Source organism: Sus scrofa, chromosome 7, assembly GCF_054392235.1.
Source record: "Sus scrofa isolate SSC_HxYL_T2T_F1_AM1 chromosome 7, Sscrofa_HxYL_maternal_Yorkshire_Landrace_v2.0, whole genome shotgun sequence".
NCBI classification, from domain to species: domain Eukaryota; kingdom Metazoa; phylum Chordata; class Mammalia; order Artiodactyla; family Suidae; genus Sus; species Sus scrofa.
In genome coordinates this window covers 22,693,701-22,716,968 of record NC_139389.1, presented here as the reverse complement: position 1 = coordinate 22,716,968, position 23,268 = coordinate 22,693,701, and the positions used below count along the sequence as shown (strand labels likewise).

Here is a 23,268-nt window from a genome sequence, read left to right as displayed (position 1 = left end):
TCCCAGGAATGGTTTGTTTGTTTTTTCTTTTCAGGGGTGCACTTGTGGCATGCAGAAGTTCCCTGGCTAGGGGTCAAATCAGAGCCACAGCTGCAGCCACAGCAATGCGGGATCTGAGCCTCATCTGCTACCTGCACCACAGCTCATAGCAACCTGGGATCCTTAACCCACTGAATGAGGCCAGCGACTAATCCCACATCTTTATGGATTCTAGTTGGGCTTGTTATTGCTGGGCCCCAGTGGGAACTTCCTGGAATGAGAAATTTTATCCTAGCAAGTGAGTTCGTATGATCGACCTAACCAATACTAACCAGTGTAAAGCATGTATAAGATTTAAAAAGTGAAGATAAAATTCAACTAATTTGTGGACATCTCTGGCTGAAATAAAAATTAGAATACTTTAAAATAAATGTGCAATACCCAGCATAGAAAGTTCAGAAGGAGACCACACTATACCACTGCAAAACAGGCCCCATATCTCCACTAATGCATGGATATACAGTTGTCCCTTGGTATCTATGAGGGACTGGTTCCAGGAACCCCAGTGGATACTCAAGTTCCTTATATAAAATGGCATAGTTGGAGTTACCTGGTGGGTTTCATCCCTAGCGTGGGAACTTCCACATGCTGAGGGTGCAGCCCAAAAATTAAAATAAAAAAATAAAATGGTATAGTTATTTGCATAAAATCTACACACATTCTCCTATTTTGTTTGTTTGCTTGTTTATTTTATGCTTTTTAGGGCTGCATCCGTGGCATATGGAGGTTCCCAGGCTAGGGGTCGAATGGGAGCTGCAGCTGCTGGCCTACACCACAGCCACAGCAACACCAGATCCAAGCAGCGTCTGTGACCTACACCGCAGCTCTCAGCAATGCAGGATCCTTAACCCACTGAGCAAGGCCAGGGATTGAACCTGCAACCTCATGGTTCCTAGTCGGATTTTTTTTTCTGTTGGCCTATTTACTTTAAATCATCTCTAGATTCCTCATAATACCTAATACAGAGTAAATACTATGTAAATATTTGCTGGTGCATGGCAAATTCAAGTTTCCTGTTTGGAACTTTCTGGACTTCTTTTCTGAATATTTTCCGTATGAGATTTGTTGAATCCATGGATGCTGAACCTGCAGATATGGAAGTCTGACTGTAAATGAGATGAGTGTGGTCCACCAGCAGAGGGCTCCTAGGAAAGCTCTAGCACAAGTCTCAAAGTCTGATTTCTCTTTGAAACATCATTAGGCCAGTGTTTTTTAGCAGAAAATTCAATTAACCATCTGCCTTAGTATCCTATATATATAATACATTTGATATAAAAAGGTAGCACTTTATCAAAATGTTACTTATTCCTATTTTAACCCCATTTCATCCATTTTTATCAGAGATACCCCATTTTATGGAACATGAGATGAGAAAGAGATTGTACTTCACCACTTAAAATATCATACTCTGCGAGTTCTTGCTGTGGTGCAGCAGTTAGGATCTGGCGTTGTCCCTGTGGCAGCATGGGTTCGATCCTGGCCCGGCTCAGTGGGTTAAGGATCCTGAGTTACTGTCACTGTGGCATAGGTTGAAGCTGCAGCTTGGATTCATTCCCTGGCCTGGGAACTTCCCCATATGCCATGGGTGTGGCAAAAAAAAATTTTAAATAAAATATTATGCCCTTCTTCAACATGATAACGAGCATTTATAAAAAATTGCAGCTAACATCATCAATACCCTAACATTTTGAAAGACTAAACACTTTCCATCAAAGATCAAGAATGAGACAGGATTCCTGTTTCACCACTGCCATTCAACATTGTACTGAATGTTCTAGACAAAGCAATTAGACAAAGTCATCAAAAGCATCCAAATTGGAAAGGAAGAACTAATACTGTCTCTAGTCACAGATGACACAATCTTCTATATAGAAAATCCCAAAGAACCCACAAGAAAATTTCTAAAGCTGAGAGATGAATTCAGCAAAGTTGCAGAGTGGAAGATCAACGTACAAAAGTTGTGTTTCTGTGTACCAGCAATATACAATCCAAAAAGAAAATTAAGAAAGCAATTTCAATTACAACAGCATCTAAAAGAATAAAATAACTGGGAATGAATTTAACCAGGGAGGTGAAAGAATTGTACATTAAAATCTATAAAACATTGCTGAAAAGAAGGGAAACTTAAATGAATGGAAAGATATCTCAAGTTCCTAAATAGGAATAGTATCTTTAAGATGTTAATACTACCCAAGGTGATCTATATATTCAATATAACTCCTATCCAAATTCCAGCAGCTTTTTTTTTCCAGAAAATCCATTCCTTAAATTCATATCAAATTGCAATATGAATAACCAAAACATTCTTGAAAAAGAACAAATCTGGAGGACTCTCAGTCCAGAATTCAGCTCCAGAATTCAAAGCTTAGTTAAAGCTGCAGTAACCGAAATGATATGGTGCTGGCACAAGGACAGGCATATAAACCAATATAATAGAACTGAGAATTCGGAAATAAACCCATAGGCTTATGACCAATTGTTTTCAGTGAATATTTATTTATTTATTTATTTTGTTGTGGTAAAAAATCTTAACCATTTCAAGTGTACTGTTAAGTAGTGTTAGGAGTGTCTGTATTGCTCTGGAATAAATCTGCATAGCTCTTTTTTTATCTTGCAAAATTGAAACTCTATACCAATTAAATAACTCCCTATTTCTCCTTCTTTCCTTTTGATTACTGTAGATACTTTGTGATGGAATAAAATTTACCTTTTTAAGGCAGGACAAGAAAACTTAAGTGTAACATACTCCCTGTCTGACAAAGCCTTCTCTAATGTGGAGTGTGCATCTGTATGGTATATTAACCAGACCTCCTCAAAGACAGGAATGTTGGCTCAACCATAAAGGTCAGTGTTTTTTCCTTCTCAGTGTAATGCCAGCAGCATAATTTCTTAGAAGATAAAATTTGACCTGCTGATCACTGTGTACACGTAGATCTGGACTCTGTGTTTTTGGTGAACTTTGTGTAAAATGTCATTGTGTCATTTTGATGAATGATCCTTTGTTTTGAAAACGTATATAACTCTACCTCTGACCTCTAACAAGCAAAACAGTCCTCGGTTTTCTGAAAGATTGTCTCCCAGGCTATAATCTTCAGGTTGGCTTGAATAAAATTCTTTTTCTTCTTTAGGTCAACTGTTAATTTTTCATCTACATTTATATAAACGAAACCATATAGTACTTGTCTTTTTGTAACTGACTTATTTCACTTAGCATAATGTCCTTAATGTTTATTCATGGAGTATCATGTGACAGGATTTCCTTCCTTTTAAAGACAATATTCCATGGTATATACCACATTTTGTTTATCTGTGTATCCTTCCAAAGATATCTGGATTTATTCCACTTTTTTTTGGCTGTTGTGAATAATGCTGCTATGAACATGAGTACAAATATCTCTTTGAGACCCTGCTTTCAATTCTTTTGGATATGTACCCAGAAGTGGAATTTCTTGCTGGATCATATAGTAGTTCTATTTTTAAATTATTTGAGGAGCCTTCCAACTGTTCAGATCCATTAATGACATTTGTACTCTTGCTAAAATGACTACAGAGAAGTTGCTCCAGAGGACAGTTTGGAATAAAAGCCTGCTGGTGGCTCCCTCATTTAGGCTTTTCTCTGAGATTGCTATTTGGGAGATAGAGCCAGTTATGTTTATGGTAGCTAATGAAAATCTGGGGAACACTGCTGGAGGAATCAGACTCCCTGACTTCAGAGTATACTACTACAAAGGGACAGTAATCAAAACAGTGTGGTACTGGCACAAAAACAGAAATATAGATCAATGGAACCAGATAAAAAGCCCAGAAATAAACCCAAGCACTATGGTCAACTAATCTTGCCTCTAAGGCAGCAAGAACTTACAGTGGAGGAAAGATAGTATTTTCAATAAGTGGTGCTGGGAAAACTGGAAGGATGTAGAAGGATGAAATTAGAACATCCTGTAACACAATACACAAAAATAAACTCAATGGATTAAAGACCTAAACATAAGGCCAGATACTATAAAACTCCCAGAGGAAAACATAGGCAGAATGCTCTTTGACATAAATTACAACAACATCTTCTTTGATCCACCTCCTAGAATAATGACAATAAAAACTGAAATAAACCACCGGGACCTAACTAAACTCAAAAGCTTTTGCACAACAAAGGAAACCATTAAAAAAAAAAAAAAAAAAAAGACAACCCACAGAATGGGAGAACATCTTTGCTAGTGATGCAGCTGACAAGGGCCTAATCTCTAAAATATACAAACAATTCATACAATTCAACCAAAAAAACCCCACAAAACAACAACAACAACAAAAAAACCCCATACCCAATAAAAAAATGGGCAGAAGACTGAAATAGGCATTTCTCCAAAGAAGACATGTGGATAGCCGATAGGCACATACAAAATGCTCAACATCACTAATTATTAGAGAAACGCAAATGAGGAGTTCCCGTCGTGGCGCAGTGGTTAACGAATCCGACTAGGCTCAGTGGGTTAACGATCCGGCGTTGCCGTGAGCTGTGGTGTAGGTTGCAGACGCGGCTCAGATCCCGCGTTGCTGTGGCTCTGGCGTAGGCTGGTGGCTACAGCTCCGATTGGACCCCTAGCCTGGGAACCTCCATATGCCGTGGGAGCGGCCCAAGAAATAGCAACAACAACAAAAAGACAAAAGAAAAAAAAAAAAAAAAAGCAAATGAAAACCACAATGCCTCACCACCTTACTCTGGTCAGAAGGGCCATCATTAACAAGTCTACAAACAATAAATGCAGGAGAGGGTGTGGAGAAAAGAGGACCTTCCCTCACTTTTGGCAGTAATGTAAATTGGTACAACCTCAATGGAAAACAGTATGGAGTTCCTCAGAAAGCTAAATATAGAACTACCATGTGATCCAGCAACCCCACTCCTGGGCATATATCTGGACAAAACTGTAAATCAAAAAGATACATGCACCCCTATGTTCACTGCAGCACTCATTGCAATAGCCAAGACATGGAAACAACCTAAATGTCCATTGACAGTTGAATGGATTAAGATGTGGTACATAAATGCAATGGAATACTACTACTCAGCCATAAAGAACAAAATAATGCAATTTGCAGCAACATCGATGCAACTGGAGATTATCATACTGAGTGAAGTAAGTCAGAAAGAGAAACCATATGATATCACATATGTCGAATCTAAAATGTGGCACAAATGTACCTGTCTACAAAACAGAAAGAGACTCATAAATATAGAGAACAGACTTAAGGTTGCCAAGGGGGAGAGGGAGGGAGTGGGAAGGACTGGGAGTTTGGGGTTGTTAAATGCAAAGTATTATGTTTAGAAATGATAAGCAATGCGGTCCTACTATACAGCACAGGTATGTCCAATCTCTTGGGATAGAACGTGATGGAAGATAACATGAGAAAAAGAATGTATATGTATGACTGGGTCACTTTATTGTACAGCAGAAATTGGCACAACACTGTATGTCAACTACAAAAAAAAAAAAAAAAAAAAAAAAAAACTGTCTGGAGTTCCTGTAGTGGCTCAGTGGTTAATGAGCTCGGCTAGCATACATGAGGACGACGGTTCGATCCCTGACCTCGCTCAGTGGGTTAAAGATCCGGTGTTGCTGTGAGATGAGGTGTAGATCCCAGACCTGGTGCGGCTCCTGAGTTGCTGCGGTTGTGGTGTAGGCCAGCAGCTGCAGCTCCGATTGGACCTCTGGCCTGGGAACCTCCATATGCCGCAGGTGCGGCCCTAAAAAAAGACCAATAAATAAATAAATTTTAAAAAATAAAATAAATCTGAATAACACCGATTTAAAATCATTGAGAGTCACAATGGTAGAGAATTCTAATCAGAGACTCACCATTACCATATTCACTTGATTTTTTTATAGTGACCCCTCCTCTCACCAAAAAAAAAAAATCAATATTTCAACTTTGAAAAGACCAAATGCCTTCAGATTCTCAGAGTCAACAGTATTAATCCTCTGCCAAGAATAATTAAACTGTCTAAAAAAGCCCCCATCTCTTATTTATTTCTCAGCCGGTGGTACACTCATCACACACACTTTAACAAGTGCAGGCATCCATACATACAACATATATAGAGTTGGTTGGTGGATTGATTGATTGATTGATTTGACAACTAGAGGACAGCAACAATAAGGAAGAGGAAAGTTAGACTTGTAGATCTTGGAAGTTTCATCTAGGTCAGCAGCAGATCACATCAGCAAAGGTGAAGAAAAGACGACCACGAAGGGACTCGAACCCTCAATCTTCTGATCCGGAATCAGACGCCTTATCCATTAGGCCACGCGGCCATCCGCTGGGATGCCTTTCTCAGGTATGGTACAAAAGGTATATAGACTGGAGGGGGCGGGGGCTTTTCTGTTTGAGATTAAATTCACCAACAGTTAAAACTCTCTACAATAACGTCTAAAATTTGTAGAAACTAATATGTAAATGTTTGGAATTGTTATATGGTTAATCAATGTGGACCCTGTCGAAATTTTTGATTATTGACTTCCAGAGGTAGAGTAGAGAGAAGACTTTGAGCTGATGCTGCATTCCTTTTGGAAAACAGCAAAGAAGAGGGAGGGAGCACAAACAGCGCTTACGGAGGGCGGGAGTCTGAAAGGAATGATCACGGTGCTGGAAGAAGGGCAGTGATGGTCTAGAAGGTTCGTAGAAGATTCTCCTGGAAGTGCAAGGTTGGCTTAAGCCTAGTAAAAATACTTTATTCAGTTCATATATACTGTAGGTTTAAAAAGAATGGGGCGAATGGACATTGTCAAGGAATTTGGCGATTTCCTCGCTTGACTTGAATTCTTCCCATGTTTGACTTGTTCTTGACAAAAAGATGTCCACTGGTTCATTTATGGGTTAAGCTACAGAACAATAGGGTTTTTTGAAAGAACCACGGACATAAAAAATGTGGGTGGAATAGGAAAGATGTGAAACGTCCAACCGTAAAAGTAAAGCAATGACACTCGTCTATCCATTTACTCAATAGTTTTGGCCCCTTGAAAACGGCGACTTATTTGAAACAAAACCAAATCAAAGCAAAATTTATGCCCTCCTGCATCTTACACTCTTTCATAAAAAGACTTTCTCTGGCCCACGTCTCTCATTTCCACCTCTCTTTTCTCCTACAGTATCTTCTCTCGGGGTTAATGTAAAACTCAAATTATCTATGAATTTGTCAGTCAACATTTTTGGAATGTCCACTGTAGACTTTGACATATAGCTCAGGGGTGGAATCTAGGGGCATTGATGAGGGAGCAACCACTGGGGTGGAGGGGGTGGGTGTCCCAAAATGAGTACAAGTGTGCTTCCCCCAGTCACCACAACATAGGATGACACAAACTATTGCAGAGCACAAGAAGCGACAAAAATATTCCAATTCATTTTAGGAAGGTAGTGTAGGGGAGGAAAAAGTTTTCCTCCACCCTCTTAGGGTCTCTGCCTGTGTCTGAAAATTCAAATGTCAAAGACAGTTTAGTAAGAGAAGAGCATACAAATTTATTAAATATAAGTTTTCCATGACATAGGAGACTTCGTAAGGAAGTGAAGACCCTAAGAAATGGTTAAACCTGGCATTCCCATTGTGACTCAGCAGGTTAAGAACGCAACTAGCATTCCATGAGAATTCCGTTTGGATCCCTGGCCTCCCTAAGTGGGTTGAAGATCCCTCATTGCCCCAAGCTGCGGTGTTGCTGTGGTGTAAGCCGCCAGCTGCAGCTCTGGATCATCCCTTGCCTGGGAATTTCCATGTGCTGCAGGTGCGTAGCCCTAAAAAGAAGGGGGGTGGGGGCGGGGAAGGTTAGACCTGAGTATTTTTATGCTGGGTTTGATGAAGAGCGTACAGTTGTGGAGAAATGATAGGTCAAAAAGTATGAGGAGAGTGTAGTAAACTGGGGAAAACTTAACAAGGCTTTTTTGCTAGGATTCCTCTTAATGTCCCTCTTTCTTTGGAGATAAGGGTGCTCTTCTCCTCAGTGTAGAGGAAGGGCACCTCTCACTTGAGGGATTTATGATCTGTTTCAGGGGAGAAGGGTGGGAAGAAGGTCAGAGTAACATTCCTGCTTCAGCCCTTTTCTCCAACTCCTTCAGCTTAAAATATTCAATATGCCAAGATGATATGTTTTGGGATAGCAGGTCCTGGACGCCATCATATCCCTTGGGTAAAATGTGAAAGATTTACAATTCCTGTTCACCAAGCATTTTCACTCTTAAAGATTTATTTCTGCAAAGGATGGGACTCTTTAGTCAAATTACTTTTGGAGTAGGACCTTGAGATAATAATTTCAATTCAGCCCAGACTATAACCACAGAATATTAAACCTGAGTCTTAACACTCTGCCAACTGAACTACTTTGATTATTAAAAACAGTGTATGTTTTTTTTGCGTAAGGTGATCTTTTAGCAGATGGGCTTCACAAAGACCATGCTGCTCATGATCAGAGAAAGCCACTTGAGTCCTAGGTAGGGCTGGTTTAACAGAGAAGAAGGAATGCATCTTCTGTTTTCAGAGACCTGGGTAATGGTTGGGCTCACTTGCCCCAAACCTCACTGGAAAGAATCTCTGTACATTCTGTCTAAATGGAGTCTTCCCTCTTGCTTTCTCTCTTGCTTTCTCCTCCCCAACTTTGACTGCTTAACAGATTTTCCTTCCCCCATTCATACTTAGAAATCAAAATATTTGCACTGCCATAAAAGTAACTTTAGGATTAAAAACCTTATAATTTTACTCAGCCATAAAAAAGAATGAAATAATGCCATTTGCAGTAACATGGATGGAACAAGAGATTATCATTTTTAGTGAAATAAGTCAGAAAGAGAAAGACAAATGCCATATTATTTATCCCTTATATGTGGAATCTAAAATATGGCACAAATGAACTTATCTATGGAATAGAAACAGACCCACAGATATAGAGAACAGACTTGTGGTTGCCAAAGAAAGGGGTTGGGGGAGTAGGACTGAGAGTTTGGGGTTAGTTGATACAACACATTATATGTAGAATGGATAAACAATAAGGTCCTACTGTATAGCACAGGAAACTAGATCCAATCTCTTGTGATAGAACGTGATGCAAAGTAATATGAGAAAAAGAATGTACATATATATATACATACATATATATATGTATGACTGGGTCACTTTGCTGTACAGCAGAAATTGACACGACATCGTAAATTAAAAAAAAACTTTTTAAAAAAGAAAAGGGGGAGTTCCCATCGTGGCTCAGCAGAAACGAATCTGATTAACATCCATGAGGATGCAAGTTCCATCCCTGGCCCCTCTCAGTAGGTTAAGGATCCTGCATTGCCTTGAGCTGTGGTGTAGGCCAAAGATGCAGCTCGGATCCCGAGTTGCTGTGGCTGTGGTTTAGGCTGGCAGCTGAAGCTCCAGCCGGACCCCTACCCCGGGAAACTCCATATGCTGAGGGTGCAGCCCTAAAAAGCAAAAAAAAAAAAAAAAAAAAAAAGACTTTGATTAAAAGCTTTCCCACAGCACTTCTCTTGTGGCACACACTGGGCTAAGGCTCTGGCATTGTCATTGCAGCAGCTAGGGTCACTGCTGTGGCATGGGTTCAATTTCCTGGCCTGGGAACTTCCATATGCTGTGGGTGCAGCCAAAAAAAAAAAAAAAAAAAAAAAAGTAAAGGTCCAGCAATAATGATATAACTTTAAGTATTTTGCTTTAATTGAAACATCACCGATCTTTTGAAAAGGAAGAGGAGAAATTCCTTGTATGTTTCTTTCATTAGTCACACTTAAAAGACATCTTGTACAGATTCCCATTTCTATTTATTTAAAGGGAGTGAGAACTTCAAGATGTTTTGAATCTGAGTGGAGAATCCTTTTAGATGTTTACATCACTTCCCTTCTTTGTTCATGACGATAATTGTGTTTTATTAATAGCTGTTGCCTTTTTAGGCAATCTTTGCAACTTTTAAAATCAAGGTTAAGCTACCAAAGGGTTGAATCAACTTCTTTCATGCTGTTAATGTGATATTTTGACTTCTGCTCATGAATCATGAATGCTCTTAATGATATTTAGAATAGTGACTCTTTTCCAGAAGGTTTTCAATTTACTTTGCCCAAATCCATCAGAGAAATCACTATCTATGGAGTGGAATCTTAAACCAGTCAATCTGGAATTACCTGATCAGCACTAGTGGGCTAATCTGCCTGATAGATCCCTCCCATCCTCCAAAGGAAAATGACCTTGCCACAAATAATCCTCTCTTTGCTACTAACCTTGTCCTGCCCTCTTCTGTCTGTAAAAGTCTTTCATTTTGTACAGCTCCTTTTGGCCTAGTAGATGAAATGCTGCCCAATTTGTTAACTGTTGAATAAAGTTACTAAGATCTCTTAAATTTACTCAGTTGAATTCGTTTCTTAACAATGCCCATATTCAGAAATTGTTTTGTTTTTGTTGTTGTTTTTTTCCTGAAAATCATGTAAAGCATACACATTTGTCTATTGTCTGTCTTCCCATACTCTGCCTGGGAAACCCAACCAAACATAAAAACAACCAAGCAGAGTCAATGTTTCCCATTGCTGCTCCAGCCACTCAGGTCTAAAGAGACAGCATTCTTCAACACTCAACACTGCTCCCTGATAACCATACAGATTGACTTCCCTGTTGCACTTTGGAGAGACATGTGGTATATATGGTTACATAGCTTTCAACTTAGGAGAGGAAAAATAATTTTCCCTCTGCCTTCTAAGGCCCCTGTAACAAAACACAGATGAAGGAGAGAAGAGCAAACATGTTTATTAACACATATTTCATATACACATGGGCGACACCCAGGAAAATAAACTCTCAAAGAAGTGGCTTAGAATTCAGGCTTAACTATGACCTTCAGCAAAAAACAAAACAAAATAAAACAAAAAAACAACAAAAAACAGAGAAAAAAGGGTGTGAGGAGTTCACCCAGAAAAACTGGGGAAAAAAGGGTAAAATTTATTATGCAGATTTAATTCCCGGCCTTCTCCATTGATGAGATTCTCTTATGATTTAGAGTCTACAAAAGTTGTGAAATTTGGTCCCAGGATCCATCAGGGTAATCTGGTGACCTGTTAGAACTGCAAATTCTCCTGCCCCACCCCAGACCCCCTGAAACAAGTTCTGAGGATAATGTCCTCCATTTATTTTATTTTATTTTAAAATAAATTTTATTGGACTGTAGTTGACTTACAAAGTTGTGTTAGTTTTGATGTTCTCAGTTCATATTCAACGGGCCCTCCAGATGATTCTGACACACCTAAAGTTTGTGAATGACTGGACTAGTTAGGACCAATGTCTTCTGTTCTCTCACCTTAAAGCAAGGGGCCTTGTTTTCTCTCCTACCCAGAGAAAGCGCAGAGGCGACAGGGATCTGGGATACATCCATTTTTTGGTGCATCCAAATCCTGAGCATCTTGAAGGACCCGATCCACAGCACTCTTCCTCCCATCTTTCTGCCTCATGCTCCCAAGTCTCCTCTTTCCTTCTTGTTTTTCTCCTCCTCCTGTGCTAACTTTCTCAGGATCCTAGTTCATTTCAGTTTCTGTCCCTAGATTTTCAGGCCCAGAGGTTCCTAAACGGCTTTGTAATAATGTGAAGTATTTCTGCGTACTTTTCAGTCCGTGGAGCATTCGTCCCGAAAGGGGGCGCTCTAAAGCGGCTCGCTTTTTTCCCGCTCGTCTTTTCCCGGGGCGCGCGTCTCGGTGGTGCGCTCGTTCCAGGGCGCACAGCCGGGAGACGCAGCCGCCATGTTGGCTGGGAGGCTGGACGCGGCAACCTCCCGGAGGAGTAGGGGCTGAGACTGAGGCGGCGTAGGTGCAGTTCCCCTCCGTTCTTTTCCAACCTAGACCTAATTCCCCATTGCATTCTTTAGAGTTTTCCTCTTCTAATCCTCCAGAATTGTACTGTTTTCTGGTACCCGTTTTAAGCAGACCTCTCCCTGGGGGGCGGCCAGGCAGGCCTGCCCCCTTCTCCACAGACAGGTGGTCGTCGTGCTGGCGTCCGTCAGGGTGACCCGTAGTGGGAGATCTCAGGACCAGACGAGGACTTTCGGTATAATATTTAGTTTTCCTTTTCACATCCTAGCTACAAGTCAGTATCCAGATAGAAAGTATCCAGTATCCGGATAGAATGATGGAATAGAATTTCTTTTGTCGATACCGAACATGTAGTAGATGGTTATAGACCTATTTCTAGGCTCTGTTAGCAGGAAGGGGGTGTAGCTCAGTGGTAGAGCGCGTGCTTAGCATGCACGAGGCCCCGGGTTCAATCCCCGGCACCTCCACTGTTTTTTTTCCAAAGAATATTTTCAGTTCTAAATCATCCTTGGGTGCATCATCATTTGCTGAGAATGCCCATGGCAAGCCATAGAGAATGCGTCTTACGTTTTCTTTCAGGTCTTTTAAGTCACACACAAAAAAAACAAGGAAAACAAAATGACTGTATTTTGTTTTTAATATGGACACTTTTTGCCCTAGGGCCTTGGCACCGCCTTGGGCAGCTGGGTCAACTGGTGAAAAACAAGATTGAAGAAGACGCTGGGGGAGCAGCAAACCGCTCAGGATTCCAGAAATCGAAAAACAACCGAGGTACTAAATTAACAAGACCGATTACAGTAGTTAGATTTTGCAGTGATACTTAACAGCAAGAAACACAGAGAGAAAACAAAATAAATGTAAGTCCACAGGGAATTTTCTTTAGATTCCTTAGTTTTCTGAGCAGTTCCCTGGTCAAGGAATAAATACAAGAAGAGAAAAGCTTTCCTATGAGTTTCCCTACTACCCTCTCCCCATTAAAGCCTCCCCTTCTTCTTTTCCTCATCCCACCGTTTTTTATACTTCATATGCATTTCTTTGACTCATTCCTGACTTTAACTGGAGTAACTTTTAAAGTATAAGGTAAGCTTCAGATCTAGACAGAAGTTCTTTGTGTTAATAAGTTCTGCCCTTTCTACCTGACTGGCTTGAAACAGTATGTGATTGGCTAATGTTAAAAGATGAGTTAAGGAGAGGAATCAATCAAAAATAAAGATACACGCTCCTACCCCTATTCTTACCACTGCTTATCCCTCTCACATTTTGAAAGGCCTCACACATGCACGTGTGAACATCTCAACACACACTTCCAAGATTCAGACATACCGCTGGCAAAGAGCCACTCCAGGGCCACCTTCTAGGCCTAGGAATTTGCACATTAATGTCATGGCCCACCAGCAGAAGGATTCATCTGGAAAGCGCCTGTGCAGGGCCAGGAAGAAGGGGAGCATCAGCACTATTTGAGTAGAGAATTCTGGGAGTCCTGGTACCATTAGGAAGATATTTGGCCAGGAGAGGACCCAGGGCATAAGAACTTTTTTCCCAGGGTACACATGATACTGACTGTTTGCTCCAGAGTTTAAGGAAATATTTGTGTTTAACAATACCAAAACAGCCCTTTCCCAGTGTAGTTCTAAGGTTAACCTTCCATGCTGTCTTTTCCAAAACATCTTTTCCTGACTCATGTGTGTGTGGTCTGGTAGTATCTCTTGCAATTTGTACCTGCTGGACTATATACTTGACATTAGATTTTGATTCTACTGGCAACATTTGGATATAATGTAGGGGAGGAAAACATTTTCCTTGACTTTTTAGGAGCCTTGGCTGGGCCTGAAAATTGAAACAACAGAGACAGATTAACAGAAGAAAAGCACACAAATTTATTTAAGTTTTATGGGACCCCTTATGAGGAAATGAAGACCCAAAGAAATAGTTATACCTGAGTATTTTATGCTAGGTTTGATACATAGTGGATGGTCATGGAGGAATATGATAGGTGATGAAATGAAATTCATACTTTGTGGTAAGATAAGAAAAATTTAAACATAAAATTTTTCTCTGCACATTTGGGTATCCTGTCCTTTAGTGTGTATTAACCATACCTTCTTAGGAGATAATATTTCTTCTTAATCTTGTAAGGGGTCAGGATGACCTACTACTTGCTTTTTACATGAAGATCTGGATTGTGTAAACTATCAATGTCATTTGATGATTTATCCATGACGTATTGTCCCAAAAACTTATGTAACTGTATTTTGACCTCTAACAGGCAGAACAGTCCTCAGAACTTTCTGAACAATTAGCTTTCCCAGGTTATAATCCTCAGATTGGCTCAAATCATATTTTCCATTTCTTTCTTAGATCAATGGTTGATTAATTTTTCATCGACTTGTGTTAAGGAGAATTAGGTATAAATGGGGGAAATTTAGCAAGGATTGTTTTCTATGCATCTTCTTTCTTCTTGGCATCCCTTTGTCTTTGAAGGTGAGGATACTCCTTTCTTGAGGATGGAGGGTGCCTGTCACAGGTCACTTTTTATGACCTGTTTCAGGAAAGAAAGGTAATGAGGGAGATCAGAGTGACCTTTCTTTCTTTGTCTCTCTTTCTTTTTTTCTTTCTTTCTTCTAAGTTTATGTGATTTTTATTTTTTCCATTATAGTTGATTTACAGTGTTCTGTCAATTTCTACTGTACAGCAAAGCGACCCAGTCATATATATATATGTGTATGTATATATGTATATATATTCTTTTTCTCATATTATCCTCCATCATGTGCCATCACAAATGACTAGATATAGTTCCCTGTACTATATATATATAGCAGGACCTCACTGCTTATCCACTCCGGATGCAATAATTTGCATCTATTAACCCCAAACTCCAGGTCCATCCCACTCCCTCCCCCTTGGCAACCACAAGTCTGTTCTCCAAGTCTGTGAGTTTCTTTTCTGTGGAAAGGTTCATTTGTGCCCCAATATTAGATTCCAGATATAAGTGATATCATATGGTATTCGTCTTTCTCTTTCTGACTTACTTCACTCAGTATGAGAGTCTCTAGTTCCATCCATGTTGCTGCAAATGGCATTATTTTGTTCTTTTTATGGCTGAGTAGTATTCCAGAGTGAATTTTCTGCTCTTGCTATTTTTCCAAATTCCTTTAACTTAAAATATTTAGTATGCTAAATTTCCATATTTGAGGGTAGTATATCCCAAACTCTGTCAGTAACAAGATAGAATCTGTCAAAGGAAGAATCAATCTAAACTTTATCCATTCCTCTAACAATGTTATATGTTAAAGGTTTATGGGAATTTTGGTGGCCTAGATCATATTATCTTAGTGTTACCTGAAAATTAAGTTCACCTCTTGGTGGATGTTGAGTCAACAGATACAACCAAGCCAAAGAGCAGGAGTGGGAAGGAATTATTACCTGCATGCAGTGAGGAGAACACTGAGGATATTTCTCAAATCTATGTCTCCCGGAACAGCAGAATCGGGGAAGTTTTAAGCTAAGGGTACATGCATATTCATGAAGGGGCTTAAGAGGAGAATTCAGCACAGAATTGGGCCAAAGGTTGGCAGAGTCCAGGCTCTAGTTGATTGAAGACACAAGGATCAGCAAAGGTCAGCATCATCATTCCTTAAGTTCCAGTTTGTCTGGTGGTTTAGCGTTTGAGGAGGTTTGGATCCTGCGCAATAACTCAAGAATGTGCTTCAGGATAATCTCTACCTTTGAAACAGAACTGGGGGTCATTTCAACTGATATACTGTCTCTAATATGGTTAAGTTATTTTCCTAGTCTGGCAATAGCTATTTGTTCTTATATTCTTTTGTTCCCTTAAAATTATTAACTACTGAAACTTACTCTTCTGCAAGGGAGGCATTGTGGCAGGCTTAGATCACAAAATGGCTTAGGCCTAAAATGGCTTCTCTCAGGTCAAGAAAGCCATGCCTGGTTCTCTTTCTCTGTGGACCCCCTTACATATCTGCCTGGATTAGGGCTGTTAAATTAATTAAACAAGGAGGCTGAGAGACTGAAGTGGCTGTAACGCCCACATAAACAACTAAAATTAAGTGTGTAGGAGTTCCCGTCATGGCGCAGTGGTTAACGAATCCGACTAGGAACCATGAGGTTGCAGGTTCGGTCTCCGCACTTGCTCAGTGGGTTAACGATCCGGTGTTGCCGTGAGCTGTGGTGTAGGTTGCAGACGCGGCTCAGATCCCGTGTTGCTGTGGCTCTTGGCGTAGGCCAGTGGCTACAGCTCCGATTCGACCCCTAGCCTGGGAACCTCCATATGCCGCGGGAGCATATAATAAAATAAAATAAAGAGAAATAAGTAGCAAAATAAAGTGTGTAAATATTACTTAAAGGTTACAAAATACAAACATTAAGGACAACCAATCACAAACAGCTTTGAGCTATAATTTGAGAAAACCGAATAATTTTGTTTCTTTGCTTCTGCATCTTTTTTATGTAAGTCTTTCCCCTAGCTCTTGTCAGAAGAGCTCCTCTAACCACTCTGATTTGGTGCTGCCTGACTAGAATTGATTTTTGCTCAAGTAAACTTTGGTTTTTAATATGGTTCAGTTTATCCTTTAATAGAACTAAAGGTAGGAGTTCCCGTTGTGGCTCAGCTGTAACGGATCTGACTAGCATCCATGAGGATGCAGGTTCACTCCCTTGCCTGGCTCAGTGGGTTAAGGATCTGGTGTTGGTAGTAAGCTGTGGTGTACACCAGCAGCTACAGCTCTGACTGGACCCCTAGCCTGGGAACATCCATATGCTGCATGTGCAGCCCTAAAAAGCAAAAAAAAAAAAAAAAAAAAAAAAAAAAAAGACTAAAGGTAGAATTTTAGGCTAGAGGAAAACTCTTCTGAAAACTTGAAAATGCTGATTTTAAAAAAATATGAGTGTGAGTTTGGGAGTTCTCTGGTGGCCCGGTGGTTAAGATCTGACATCGTCACTGCTGTGGCTCAGGTTCTGTTGTGCCTCGCACTTGATCCCTGGTCCAGGAACTTCCACATGCCATGGGTATGACCAAAATAATTTTTTTTTTTTTTTGGTCTTTTTTGCCATTTCTTGGGCCGCTCCCGTGGCATATGGAGGTTCCCAGGCTAGGGGTCGAATCGGAGCTGTAGCCACCGGCCTACACCACAGCCACAGCAATGCGGGATCCGAGCCGCGTCTGCAACCTACACCACAGTTCACGGCAACACCAGATCGTCAACCCACTGAGCAAGGGCAGGGACCGAACCTGCAACCTCATGGTTCCTAGTCGGATTCGTTAACCACTGCGGCACGACGGGAACTCCCCAAATAATTTTTTTTTAAATGAATTTTTACTACTTTCTCAGAGTTTTGAGAATTATAAAGACAATGAAATAAATGTCTTAATGGGAGACTGTAAAGAATTTCCACTTTGTCAATTAAGAGTGCCAAAGGTATTTCCCAAGTAGAGAAATAAATTCTGTAAACTTTAAATAAATAAATACTATACTTTGGAGTTCCCATTGCGGCTCAGCATATTAAGAACCTGACATAGTCTCTGGGATGCAGGTTCATTCCCTGGCCTCTCTCAGTTGGTTAAGGATCTAGGGCCTACCTGTATAGGTCACAAAGGCAGCTCAGATCCAGCATTTCCATGGCTGTGATGTAGACTGCCAGGTGTCTCCATGAAAAAAAAAAAAAAACAACCAAAAACAACAAAACCGTATTTCTGTAACAGAACTGTTGCCCTAGTCACACTTCAAGCGCTCAACCGCCGTGTGTGGCTAATAGCTACCATTTGGACAGCACAACTATACAATATTTCCATTGTAACAAAAAGTTCTATTCAATAACATTAAGTTAAAATATTAGTCTTTTGGAAGACAAAGCTTCACTCCAACCAAAAGTACAGTTTTACTTTTTTTTTTTTTGGCTATGTCCATGGCATGCAGAAGTTCCCAGGCCAGGGATTAAACCCATACCACAGCACTGACAATGCTGGATCCTTAACCACTAGGTCAGAGAACTCCTATACAGTTTTACTTTCATTATTATTGAAACATTTTAATTTTCAAAACATTTGGATAACTGAATAAAATCTATTTGTAAATATCCAAATGGTCTTTGAGGTAAAGGATTGAAGCCTTGTCATAATTTGAGTTTTTTTCTTTTTTGGGATAAATACAGATAGAAAAGATTCAGCTGCACAAAGAGCTTCTTGGGTAATGTTTTCCTAACAATAACTTTGGAAAGTTTGGCGGAATTTGTCCTCTCCATTATAAGTGCTTACATGTAATTTAAGCATCAAAGTTCTGGAGAATGACTTTGGTACCACCAGACAGTCTTCTTGGGAACACCAAAGTCCTTTGCTATGTATGAGAGTTTTGAGATGGCTAGTATCTTTTTGTAATGGTAGATTGTTGTTTTTCAATATGTGCTTCTGGATTTTTAAAATCATATCAAGAAACCATTTGTACAATACCAATAGTAGTTGTCTAGCGCATTTTTCTTTAGCTCCAAAGGTCTACCTTCAGAACAGGATTTGATATTCATAATTGAGCCATTTTTCAGATGCTGTTTTTCCTCTAATAAATCATTACCATTTTCTAATTTTTAACTGCATTTCCCAAGACAGCTAAAAATCTCCATATATCCACATTATAGCATTCCCAAACCACAAAACCCTGAAGGCATGTGTACTCTCAATAGAGATGTTAACTCAAACCTTTGGCAAAGTATCCTGCTCACATTAGAACTAGGAGTCCAGCCATCTGAGTAGATGTTGGCAAAGAAGTAGCTTCCTTTCCAGAGTGATAAGATGTTACATTATCTCCAGCACAAAATATACCTTGAATTTTTAAAGATATGAACCATTGACAAATCAGAGTTGCCTAGAGGGAGTATCAGTCGGCACATGGAGGTCAGGATATACTCCACCTTTCTTTGACAAAAGGATCAAAGGAGGCTCTTTAGTACAGTCAAATCAATAGGTCACCTCAGTCTTCTTCATCAGCTTTTAAAAATACTCATATCTGACCTCACCAGACCTCTTGCTTCTGAAAAGCTTGGCAGTCAGCACAGGCAGCAGCCTCCTGTAGCTTGGATCTTAATAGGATACTGTTTTAGAATTTCCCCCTCCTTTTTTTTTTTTTCCCCTCGTGCCTGCAGCATGCGGGAGTTTCTGGGCCAAGGATGGAACCCGCCCCACAGTAGAGACCTGAGCCACTCCACAGCATGACAACACAGGATCCTTAACCCACTATACATATATACACATATACTTGCTTATGCGATTCATGTCTTTTCTGAGCTTACAAAAATCAGTAAATCAGAGGAAGCGTTTTTTCTCTGCTTCGGTATTTCCCTCATCTTTTCCTCTGGACAATGTTTAACCACTAAGCTTTTCTTAGGGAGAATCACTAGGTACACCATCCTCGCCATGCAAAAGAACCAGGTGCTGCCTGCAGCACAGAGGGACAGCTGCAGAGATGAACAACTGTGCCAAATACTAACATTCCTAAAGTATTAAAGGAGTTTCTCACTTTATTTGTTTTTAAAATAATTCAGTAAATTTTATTAGATTTACAGTTGTACCACCATCATCACAACCTAATTTTAGAACATTTCCATCCCAAACTCCCAGGAATTCCCCACTTACTTTAAATCATGCTTCAAAGCAAAATCTCGACAAGAACCAGCTAGGAAATCAGAATCTCCTTTCAGCTCTTTTTGTTTAGTTTTGTTTGTCTGTTTGTCTAGCCGTGCCCCTCCTCCCCAATGTGGAAATTCCCAGGCCAGGGATCAAACCCCTCACCCCAGCGGTAACCTGAGCCACAGCAGTGACAGCACAAGCCGAATCCTTAACTGCTAGGCCACCAGGGAACTCGTATTTGTTCTACTTTTTAAAAACTCTTTGTTTTTTTTAGTTTGTCTTTTTTTTAGTTTGTCTTTTTTTAGTTTGTCTTTAACCCTTCCTTCAGCATTCTTCCTGGGCTTATTTTGTTCATTTTCTAACATCTTGAATGGAATACTTTATTCATTATTTGTCATTGTTATTAACATCCTTTAATCTCTGATTTGGGAGGTGTTATTTACCGCATTACCTTATTATGACTTTTGCTCATATAAGCGTCTTCCCCAGTGTTATCTGAGGCTCTGTAGGTTTGTGGGGCTAGAAGAGAGAGACTTAGAGCCTCAGAGAAGAATGCGTTTAGTGAACCAGTTCAGCTGTGCAGAGAGTTTTACAAAGAGTTAAGGCGCGTCACAGGCGTGGCCTTCTTTTTAGAAGGCCTTCTATTCTACCCTAAAGGGGACCCGATCTTAGCCCAAGCATCCTCTCTCCTAGGCGACCAAAACAAAGAGCTCCATTGGCCCTTCGGTCTTCCCTCTGCTGCTGGTGCTAATACGGCCTGTATTTTTGGATCCCCTTATTCTTTGTGGCTTTCTGACAGTCCCTTAAAGCAGCAAGGAAAGAGGAAAGAAGAGTGAAGACAAGAGAAAATGTTTCATCCGGGACCCTTCTAACAGAGGCAGGGAAGGGACTCCAGACTGACAGGAGAAGGGTCCCAGGACTAGCAATAGGGCCTTTCGGTCTAGAATGCAATTTTTTTTAAAAATGAAAATTACTCTTCTTTCATTAAAGCGTGACATAGGACCTAGATCAAAAGTTTGAAAATAAAGTTAGGTAGACTGGCTTTTATTTTTAATATTTGCAAAATTTACCCCAAATGACCGTATTGTCTTGAATATATTCCCGAGAGCATAAGTGCAGGAAGGGGGTGTAGCTCAGTGGTAGAGCGCGTGCTTAGCATGCACGAGGCCCCGGGTTCAATCCCCGGCACCTCCAGTTTTTTTTCTTTTTCTTCCCACTGTCTCTTGGCTCAAAAAGAAAGTAAACCTATTTCACAATTTGATATCAGTATTAGTGCTGCCCCATTTCTACTCCACCTTAGCGACATACAGGGTAGCTGCATAAGCAAGAGGAGGAAAAGTTGGAAAGAGGACAGATTAGCAGCTCGAGATTCTGAAGCAAAAAGCATGTCACCAAATTGACAAGCCCTTTATTTGGCCTTTAGTTCCATTTTGCAGTATTATTAATAGAGCAGAAAAGAAGAGGTAAAGATGGAAAGATTTAATAAAAGAAAAACACAGAATCTCAAGCCAATTTTTCTTAGTTTCTTTTGTTTTCTGAGCTGTATTGGCCACGAGCAGACTGCAGTTTCGGGGAGAAAAGAGAAGCGTTCCAAACTGGGAAATTGAGAAATTTATTTTCATCAATAGATACAGAGAAGTCACACGTAGGCCACAGTAGCTCTGTTAAGAAGTATATCGCCTGCTGAATAGCATTGAGAACTATGTCTAGATACTCATGTTGCAACAGAAGAAAGGGTGGGGGAAAAAACTGTAATTGCAATGTATACATGTAAGGATAACCTGACCCCCTTGCTGTACAGTGGGAAAATAAAAAAAAAAAAAAAAGAAGTATTTCGGTCTGAAGATTTCAAAAGTCACTGATTAATTTCCGGTGTTGTTCTGCCTTTGCTCTTACTCGAGAAGAGGACTCAACTAGGTAACTTGGATGATTAACGGAAGTAATTTTGGCCAAGACTGTTGCGCCCTCTATCGGAAAGAAAATCTCCAGACCTCTGGTCAATGAGGTCTTTGGACCAAGAGTTGGTGGTAGCTGAGAGCTTGTTACAAATACAGGATGTCAGCTCCATCCAGACCCAGTGAACCAGAGCCAGCATCTCAACAGGATCCCCAAGTGTTTCTTTTGCACATTAAAATTTGAGAGGCATTAGTTTAAGCGCTGTGATGTGGATTAAGAGAGTATATAACTATGTGGTTGTATTTAAAATTTTTCAATATCTATTGTAATGCAGAAAAAACAACCGAAAAACATGTATTTGTTGTTGAGCCATTTTGTGTTCTAATGATTGACGCTGTTTCCCCCCTCATAGTAATATGATATTTATTAATATTTTGAATCAGTATATATAATTTAATTTGATGTGAAATTTTCTTTTATATACAAATTTTGCAGGTTTTGCAATCAAGGCTATACTAACTTGCAACATGAATGTGGAAGTTGGTATCTTTGTTTCTGCTTAGCAACTCTTGTTTTTGTTTTTGCCCACCCTTGAGGCGTGTGGAAGTTCCAGGGCCAGGGATCCAACCTGTGTCACAGCAGTGACCCCAGCCACAGTGGTGACAGCACCAAATCCTTAACCCATTGCACCACTAGGGAACTCTCAGCAATGTTTTAAATAGGATAAGATCTTTCTCAAGTTAAAGCGTCTTGGCTTTGGGCTTTATCTTTTCAAAGAAAGATTCAGAGCTAGTGCTCAGGAGCTAGACTTTCTTTAATAGGAGCAATAGGTCATTTTCTGTTCTATTGACATATTTCCTCTCTTCTTGTTTTCAAAGTACAGTTTTATAATGACTCTTTGCCACTTACATTCACTGTGTCAGGAGAAGTGTATTCACATGCCCCAGCCATAGAATTCATCCAGTTGCAAAAGGAAAATAGACAAAATATGCAAAGAATATAATGAATCATTACCATTATTTTTATGTATTATGTTAGGGCTCAGGTCCAGATGGAAATTTTCTTTCCCTTCCAACAATAGACTTCTACAAGGAAATTCACCTCTGTAATTTAAAGGAGAAGATGATGGCGTGGAAAAGCCCAGAGCTTATTATGAGAAAACTATAGAAAACATAAGATGGAAATTTCAAAAAGTTATATGCAGTAAAGACAACATGTGATAAACTGATGTACTTTTTTGAGGACAAGCTGTGTCTAATTTTGGCCCAAGACAAAATGACTCATTTTAAAGTGCATCGTAGATGAATTCTGGAAATTCAGTTTTAATTGGGGGCTCTATCCTTCAACAAGCTCATCTTTTGTTTCGCTTTGTTTAGGGAGGAATTAAAGATTAAGGTGCTCTGAGAGGGAAAGGAGGTGTGTGTGAGAGACCTTCTATGAATGTGTGAGAGGTGGCAGTTGGACAGGACTAGTGGCCCAGGAATATGAAAGCAGATAGTGTCCATTAGGCCATGCAGTCGCTCAAAAGCCAGGGATTTGTTTTTTCAGACATATTTAATAGAAAAAAGGATTACTTAATCCTTTACTGCCTATTTCAGGAATAACTTCTTCATATTCAATCAAATTGAAACTGCACTCCTTCTGTGGGATGCCAACCCAGCCAAAATTCAGAATGGGACTCAAACCCACGATCCCTGATTAGTAGGGGACTCCAACCCATTGTCTTTTAATTAAAACTGCTCACCTGGTATCAGGACTTAATGAAGCTCAGGTTCTTTTGCCTCCTCGCAGGAACAATTCAGTGTGAGGCAAAGTGGCAGGCAGAGAGTGAGTTTATTAGTGTAGGATGTTTGTGAGGGATACAGGCAGGT

At 40.1% G+C, this 23,268-nt stretch overlaps 1 long non-coding RNA gene and 3 other non-coding genes across 9 annotated transcripts in view; 3 read left to right on the top strand and 1 right to left on the bottom strand.

Moving 5' to 3' along the window:
• Window positions 1-6,274: 6,274 nt before the first annotated feature.
• On the bottom strand, window positions 6,275-6,347 carry TRNAR-CCG (transfer RNA arginine (anticodon CCG)). The gene has a single exon. It is a non-coding gene; the product is annotated as a tRNA-Arg (tRNA).
• A 5,449-nt stretch (window positions 6,348-11,796) lies between these two features.
• LOC102163320 (uncharacterized) overlaps window positions 11,797-23,268 on the top strand; it is a 51,640-nt gene continuing 40,168 nt past the window's right edge. For 3 of the 6 annotated variants that reach the window (XR_014809834.1, XR_014809833.1, XR_304339.4), the window contains exons 1-2: window positions 11,966-12,100; window positions 12,526-12,636. This is a non-coding gene — a long non-coding RNA (uncharacterized LOC102163320). Of the gene's footprint in view, window positions 11,864-11,965; window positions 12,101-12,525; window positions 12,637-23,268 lie in introns of those variants that run through there. The other 3 variants (XR_014809836.1, XR_014809835.1, XR_014809837.1) reach the window with 2 other exon arrangements.
• On the top strand, window positions 12,261-12,332 carry TRNAA-AGC (transfer RNA alanine (anticodon AGC)). The gene has a single exon. It is a non-coding gene; the product is annotated as a tRNA-Ala (tRNA).
• Window positions 20,624-20,695, top strand: TRNAA-AGC (transfer RNA alanine (anticodon AGC)). The gene has a single exon. It is a non-coding gene; the product is annotated as a tRNA-Ala (tRNA).